Here is an 8,205-nt window from a genome sequence, read left to right on the forward strand (position 1 = left end):
CCTCCCAGGATAAGTTCTCTCCTACTTGTCTTTCTTAGGCTACTTCTGAAGTACTCCTCGACTGTTAAATCACCGTCACTCAAAAATTGTCCTTAAAGGGAATCCCCTGTCAGTCCAGTGGTTAGGGCTCTGTGCTTCCACTCCAGGGGGCACAGGTTCGATCCCTGGTCAGGAAACTAAAATCCCGTATGCCATGCGGCACGGCAAAAAAAAAAAAAAAAAAAAAATTGTCCTTACATACTGCAGAAGAGCAGTGACTTGCCACGGTGAGACCAAGGGGACAAGGTCCTGCCCACACTGCAGTGCCTGGGTAAATGTTTCTCCATTCCCACCCCAAATTCTAAGAGACAGGTTTCTCCCTGAGACCAGAGGCCCTGGGTTCCCCCCAACCCCATCTCCTAGATCTGTATCTTTTTCCTTTTGTGGCCTGACAAGTCTTTCTGGACATGGGGGGCGGGAGTGCCTGGGGCCAGGCCGACTTCGGGCTGCATTCTCCTGTGTCAGTTATGAGCTGGGCCACCCAGACAACGTGCCAGACAACTCTCAGTTTCGTTATCCATTAGATGGGGCTAATAATAGAAGGAAACCTTGTCACGGGTTGCCTTGAGGATGGAGACATTGCGCATGATGTACTTAGCCCCGACCTTGGCACGTAGGAACTACTTAAACAATAGGGAGGTATGATGTCTGATTCATTACCCCAGGTAAAGTGGGAGGAGACAGTCACAATGCCCTGATCCCCGTCCACATGTCCAACAAGGCTGCTTGACTCCAAAGGGAAGGGATTCACTCCTGTGACGGGGTGGGGGGGAAACGGGAGTGAGCAGGGGAGGAAGGAAGTGGGGAGGAGAATCCTCCTCCCTTTCCTCACGCTTCTGGCCACAATTCCACTCTCGGCTCCATCTTATCAAATCAGTCAGTGTCCCTGTGATGTCTGCCCACCCACGGGACATCTCTGACTAAACGTATTCTCCCTTCGAGTGCTCACTCATCACTCTGCTTCCCGAATTAAGCTTAATGACCACGCCATGGAGTGAACTCTGCTTCCCAGTCAGCATCCTGTGCTTTCCCCGGGCACCAGGCATCACAGCTATACTGGTGCCTGCTACGTGCCGCGCCCTGCCCTGCTAGACACCGGTGACAACAGAAATGACTAAGGCCCACTTAAAGGGAAACAGGACAGCCAGGCTAAGTCCGGGTCCTAGGAGTGACACGAGACAGGCTCCATGGAGACCACATGGGTGAACCTCCATTATTGATGCCAGTACAGTGTTCAGGGCAGTCTGCCCACATAGGAAGTGTTCAATACATGCCAGCTCTTTCTCAATTTCAGTTAATGGCATCTTTCAGTTCTAGGATTTCCATTTGCTTCCTTTTTTGTAGAGTTTCTAGTTCTCTGCCAAAAGTTGCAATCTTGTCCTTTACACCCTTGATCCTATTATTCATTCAGGGTTCTTACAAAGGCTGCCCCTGTTGACTGCATTATTTGAACCCCCACTGGGTCTCCTTCTATTGTCTGGTTTTCTCTGGTACACACATTGTCTTGCATATGCCTGATTACTTGTTATTAACTGCTGGACACTGTGTAGCAAAAACTGTAGGGATGATTTGAGGCTCTGGATGATGTTGTATGTACCCAGAGACAATTCACTTTTGCTTTCTCTGAGGCCAGGAGCACGGCAGCCCCAGGTGACTTCACCCAAACAGGGCTTGAGATGAGTCAGAACTGGGCTTCGGGAAATCCATTTCTGTTCACTTCTCATGCTCCAGAGTCCATTTCTGTTCACTTCTCCATTTCCATTCACTTTTCACGCTCCAGGGTCCCAGCCCAAACCTGGGTTGTCTGGTGGGGGGGCCCTTCCTACTCAGTGGGAGATAAAATACAAACTGCATCTTCCCTCACCCCCGGGCCCCATGAGTCTGCCCAAAGACGTGATTGACAGGTTGAGCAGGAACCAGGGAAGGAGGGGCCTTTAATTCCACTTCAAGGAGCAGGGAATTTATCTAAAAGAAAATTGAATCAGAGGGTGGCACTGTCATATTTGTTTTATTAAGACCATCCTGGGAACAGCGGCCAGATGGATTAGACTTGGGCAAAGTTTTGGGGTGATTGAACCTGAAAGCAGGGCAGTGGTGTAACCCTGATCTTGGCAGTGGATGTTGACAGCGGGATCTCCAAAAGGAGTTCTGACTTGTAGCATTTGCCCATTTCTCTGGTGTAGATATGCCCACCACAGATGCTTTCAAGCCACCCACGTCACTGAGTGTGAAGTTGGGAAGAGATGGGCTCTTCCTGGCTCCAGCACCCTGAGGGGACAGGGAGATTTCAGTGCTCTTTCATCTTTCTAGACAGAAATTGTCCCCACTTTTCCCAACTCCAAATTTCCTTCTCCTCAGCCCAAATGGCTCACCCCACAGATCCCATCCCCCTCCCAAGAAACAATCTCTACCAATAAATCCCATTTATCAGGAAACATCCATGAATCTTGGTGCATTTCCAGCTGTGCCTCCTGGAGCTACATTTGTTGTCATCCAAGTGTCCCTGGGAAACACTTAAGCGACAAGCTTGGGTGGACAGGTGTGTACCTTACATTGTGATGTGGCTAAATCTCATATGCAGAATCTTCAGCCAATTCTTGAATGCCTGAGTGTTACAGCACAATACAGGCAGTGCTATTGTCCAAACACTGTAAATTTTTACTAAGATAATGGCACAAAGGCTCCTGTTACTCTCTCCAGGAGGTGAGTAAATATATTAATGCAAAGAGGAGGGAAAAGGATGAGAAATCCAAGTCCCCATAGTATAATCTGCTGCCTTCTCTTTGTCCATCTCCAGCTACCCTGCCCTGCCAGGCAGCCAAGTTAATTTTAACCAAATCTGTTAGTTTATTAGAAGCTCCCTATAGCAGCAGGTCAGGTTTGGAGACAGGTGTTCTCCTGGGCATCTCTGCCCACCAAGCTGCAGCCATCAGAATGACCGAGTTGCCTGTCCTGGCTGGTAAACGTCAGGAGACTGTGTAGAAAGCCAACTGTGATTGATTGCTGCTTTACAAGACGCTTGCTCTCTTCCCAGATGTAAATGGTAAACTCACTGTGAATTCTTTCTGAGGTTCAGAGTTTTCCAAGATGATCTTTGTTCCAGCAGTTTCTGGGTTTGATATGGATCTGCACTGAAAGCCATTATTTACCTAGTTATCTTAAGTTTCTCCATGGTACATGTTTACTCTTGCCTTCTGGGCTTTGATGATTGATTAGCTTTGTAAGGCAGCTTCTCTGCAGGCAGGAGGAGAAGGGGAAGGACAGGAACTTGGGGGAGGGGACTACCCTGTTTCTTGCCTGCGGTGTTTCGGCCTCTGTGTCGTATGCTTTCATACAGATCTTATTTAGTCCTCGTATAGCTTTGCAAGGCAGGTTTATGTACCCCCAGTCTCAAGATGGGGATATACTTATACTCACTTTGTAGAATAAGAAATCGACTTATACTCACTTTGTAGAATAAGAAATCGAGGCTCAGAAAGATTAAATCACTTGCCCCAGATCCTGGCTGAGCCAGGATTTGAACCCCGTTCTTCCTACACTGCAGTCCTGCCAGAGAGGCAGATGACGTTTTTTTCTTCTCTGCTTTATTGCACAGGAACAAGAATTATCTTTGTTCTTATGCTGTTCCTTTTGGTTTGAACTCACATCTTATAGAGCAATGATTTATTCTGTAACTGTTTGGAAATTTTAGGAGGTTTTTTGCTAGTAAAGAAAAGATGATTCTAAGACCTTACACAGGTTAAAGAGAAACCTCTTTACCTTGTTATGGACTAAGGTGGCCAATTGCCCTAGTTTTTCCAGGATTTTCTTGGTTTTAATACTGAAAGCCCTGCATCGTAGGAAACCCCCCAGTCCCCGGAAGACAGGTGATTGCCTTATCATACAAACCCTAAGAAGGTACTGGCACCATCTTGTGGCTAGTGCTGCAAATTGCAGGCACAATTAACTATCAATCATTGTACCTTGCCAATTAGCCTAGTAGCAGAGATGTTGTCCATTTTATTAGATGAATAGACATAGAGGCAAAGCACACCAGAGGATCCCAAAGCCTTAGTAAGTCTTCCACTCAAGGACAGAGACTATAGCAGATATAATATTGATCAATCACTCTCATTCTAATCAAGTTAATTTTTAATTAAGCCATTCATAGTTAATTTCCCCCAACTATGTAATCAAGATATGGTCAACATTCAGTAGCTTAAAATTGTTTTCAAACTTAGGTCGTGGGCTTCCCTGGTGGCACAGTGGTTGAGAGTCCGCCTGCCAATGCAGGGGACATGGGTTCGTGCCTCGGTCCGGGAGGATCCCACATGTCGCGGAGTGGCTGGGCCCGTGAGCCATGGCCACTGAGCCTGCGTGTCCAGAGCCTGTGCTCCTCAACAGGAGAGCCCACAACAGTGAGAGGCCCGCATACCACACACACACAAAAAACTTAGGTCGTAGAAAAGATTTACCTTTTCATTGTCACTTCTTCACCTCCTCCCCCTCCTTCACACACATTAGCTATAAATTCAGCAGTGTAGAGAGGAAACAGAGGTCCAGTGAGGTAAATGGCTTGTCCAGGGTAATGCAGAATACACTCAGGGTGGTTCCATCTTCATCCTGTCTCTGTCCTCACTTTCCCAGCTCTTCTGTCAAACCATGAATCTCACTGGGTTCTCTCTTCTCAGATCCCCGGTCTCTGGTTGGCATCAGTGGTACCACCCATGTTCCTGGCGTTAGATGGAGAATGTGGTTCCTCCTCCCAGGAGACATGGTGTCTTCACTGGGCTTACATGCAATTATCTCCTGAATTCAATCCAGTTCAAGTTATACACGTTATTTAGCACCTACTATGTGCCAGCTTAAAATATTTTGGAATGAACCTTTTATAAGTATAGTGATTCCTTCACAACATATCACTGTCTGGTTCTGAGAGTTGCATCTTCCCTTACACATTTGAAAAATACATAAGACCATGGGTTAAGAGTTTAACGCACCCCACTGGAGACTGTTACACCCACTGGGGGAAGGGCGAAGGTTTGCTGCTCCTGGAATCACTGCTGTGGTTCACAATGCACTTCTCGCTCCCTGATCTCGTTTGGTCTCCATACCCCTAGAGCATATCCAGTGGTTTGGAGACAGACTGTCTGCTGTCAAGCCCAGCTCCTCCGCTTATACTGGCTGTCTGGCCTTTGGCAAATTATTTAACCTTCTATGCCCCGGTTTTCTCTTCTGAAAATGTGAACCAAAATAGTCCTTCCCCTTATGGTTATTGTGAGAATTAAATGAAGTAAACCATGTAAATAGTTCAGCAGAATGCCCAGCTTGTAGTAAGCACTGTGGAAGTATTAGTCATTACTGTGTCCTTGAAACCCCGAGTTTGCCAGCCTCCTCTTGACATTGCGGAAAGTGAGACCCAGGTAGGAGAAATAATTTACCCATTAGAGGCCAACTTAGAATTAAAAACTGGACCATCAGACCACCAACCTTAAGATCTTTTCTCTGCCCCTCATGTATCTTACTTAACCAGAGGTTGCAAGCCAGTAGCTCATAGATTAAATATTTTATTTTCTCACTTTATTGTTTTATTTAATCAGAATGCTACACATCACAAAATCAGAATATCTGATTCTTTTTGAAAAATGAGAAGTTTTGGGACTTCCCTGGTGGTCCAGTGGTTAAGACTCTGCGCTTCCACTGCAGGGGGCTCAGGTCCCATCTCTGGTTGGGGAACTAAGATCCCACATGCCGCATGGTGTGGGAAAAAAAAGAAGAAGAAAAATGAGAAATTCTGGTCACTTGGGCCTGCATTCTCATGGAAAAACCCACCTGTGGAACTGACTAGTGACAACCCCTAATTCTCCACAGTCCCTACCCTTCCCTATTACTCCTCAGACCTATGGTTGAGGACCAGATTCTATTAGTATTTCTCATTTAGCTCACACTGTTCTTTCTCTCTTTTTACAGAAACATTTCTCCAATTTTCCACATCTCGATCAACAGTGGGAAATGACCAAGTGACTCCAAGGGCTTCAAGATTTTTTGCACAGCAGGCATGCTTCCTCGGTTCACCTGTTCCCCCAGCACGCATGGGGCTCTCAGCCCCTGCCTCAGAGCATCTGCATGGTCTTTCCATGGAGGCTGTTGTCTGTACAGTCGCCAGGTCTCCCAGACAAGCCTGGAGCTCCATGCCCTTGACATTCCCCTTGAAGCTCACTCTTCAGAGTCTGAGAGCATTTTGCAAATACTTTTCAGTCCCATGTTTCAGATGGAAAAATAGGAGTGGAAGGAGCTTACCTAAACCTATGGGGAGGGCCTGGTAGAAGACGAGGTGTTCCAAGGTCTTCCAGTCTCTGGCTCCAGATCGAGTGCTGGCACAGGAAGGAAGAGCAGCCAGGCACCACCTGTGCCACCAGCACCTCCCAGGGCAGAGCTGCTCCCTCCTTCTTGATTCCTTGAGGAGGATGAGAGGAGAAGCCCCAGCCTGCCTTCCCACATACCCACGCAGGGCTGGCCACCGCAAGGAGGTGGGCAAGCCCAGCTTCCGGAAAGGTGACTCAGGCTAACAGAAGTCAAACTGGTTCTTACCTGCATAAAACTGGAGGTCACGTGGGAGGCGCTGAGCAGGCTTAGTGGGGCTGGACCTTTGTGCCCACCCAAACACAATGACCGTCAGATGGCGCCTGCATGCACGCCTTCATCCAGACAACGTGGGTGGACTTAACCCTGTGTGCCAGGTTCTTTTCTGGGCCTCGGGGGAAAGCCACAGAAGGTCCCTGATGTTCTAATGGGGAAGGCAGACAAGAAACAAGTAAACAAACGAACTTCATATGGCAAGAAGTGCTAGAGGGGAAAGAAGAGACGTGAGGTTTTCAAGGGACGTGGGGTGGGTGCGATTTTAGGGAAAGTGGTCAGGGGAAGTCTCTCTGAGGTGATATGTGAGCTGAGACCTGAATGATTAAGAAAGGGGAGGAGTGCTCCAGGTGGAGGAACAGCAAGCACAAAGGCCCTTGGGTGGGATCATCATGGTTGGATTGCGACCCATGTGGTTGGGGCTTGGCTTAGGGAGCAGAAGGTATGCGTCCCCTCCTCCCGTTACCCTCAGGCCCCATGCCCAACCCTGGCATGATGCTGTCTTCGAGCCCAGATACTCTCTCTCCACCAACCTTCTCTGGAAGATTCTGTGTTCTCAACCCTCTCTTCCTCTCTGCCATTCAGAACTGACCTGCTTGCTAGCTTCATGCCCTGGACCCTGCCAGCAGGGAGCAGAATCTTTAAAACCACCCAGGTGGATGCATGGGAACAGTGGCAGGGTCTTCCCGCCAGGCTCCAAGTTTAGGGTCTCATCCCCAGGTCTGCAGCTGCGTGACTCTGGATGCGTCCCTTTCGTTCTCCAGGCCCTCATTCTGATAACTGCAGAGGAAGCAGTCACTCCCTGCCCTGCCATAGCGGAGGGGCTGGCTGGAAGAAGAATGATGGGCAGACTCTAGAATGCTTTATAAATCGTGCGCATTGCAGCAGGGCCTTGCTGTAGGCAATGCTGCAGGGCGCAGGGGAAGGGGAGGCCAGCCTCGTGGCTGCCCCCACCCTGATCCTGTCACCTTCGAGCCTCTGTCAGGGAAGGAGAGGCCAGTTGCTTGAGGAAGTGTCCATCATTCAGGACCCTCTCCAGAAGGGTCTGGGAGGAGCAGTTCACTGTCCCCTCATACAGTCTCTGTGGCCCAGGCTCATTCCTTGGCTCAGCCCAGGGGGTCTGAAGCCAGGCCAGGAGGTGCAGGGTGCTGGAGCGGGGCAGGGCCCCATCCTGGTGTCCTAACCGCAGGGACTTCCCACAGGGCCTCACTTCCTGCTCTCTGCAGCCCGGCCTCACCACCTAGAATGCCAGGGCCTCTGAGCTGGGGCTGGGAATTTTTGAAGCAGCTTTTGTAGAGAAATGTTTGCTTGCTGAAGAATCAGGAACTCAATTTTGTAAACCTGGAAAGTTGGGCCTTGGGGCAGCCTGGAGTGGAGAATGTCTGTTATTACATCAGGAGGGCCGCTCTGGGAGACGGGCTCTGGGGCCTGGAGGTTCAGATCCCTAGCCTCACGAACTATATGTGTGGGATTCTGGGAACATCTGGAAAATGAGGGTAAGACTATGGCCCCCCTTGTAGAGGGGTTGTGAGGACTGAGCTAATAAACGTG

The sequence above is a fragment of the Mesoplodon bidens genome (assembly GCF_964165515.1).
Source record: "Mesoplodon bidens genome assembly, chromosome: 14".
Classification (NCBI taxonomy): Eukaryota; Metazoa; Chordata; class Mammalia; order Artiodactyla; family Ziphiidae; genus Mesoplodon; species Mesoplodon bidens.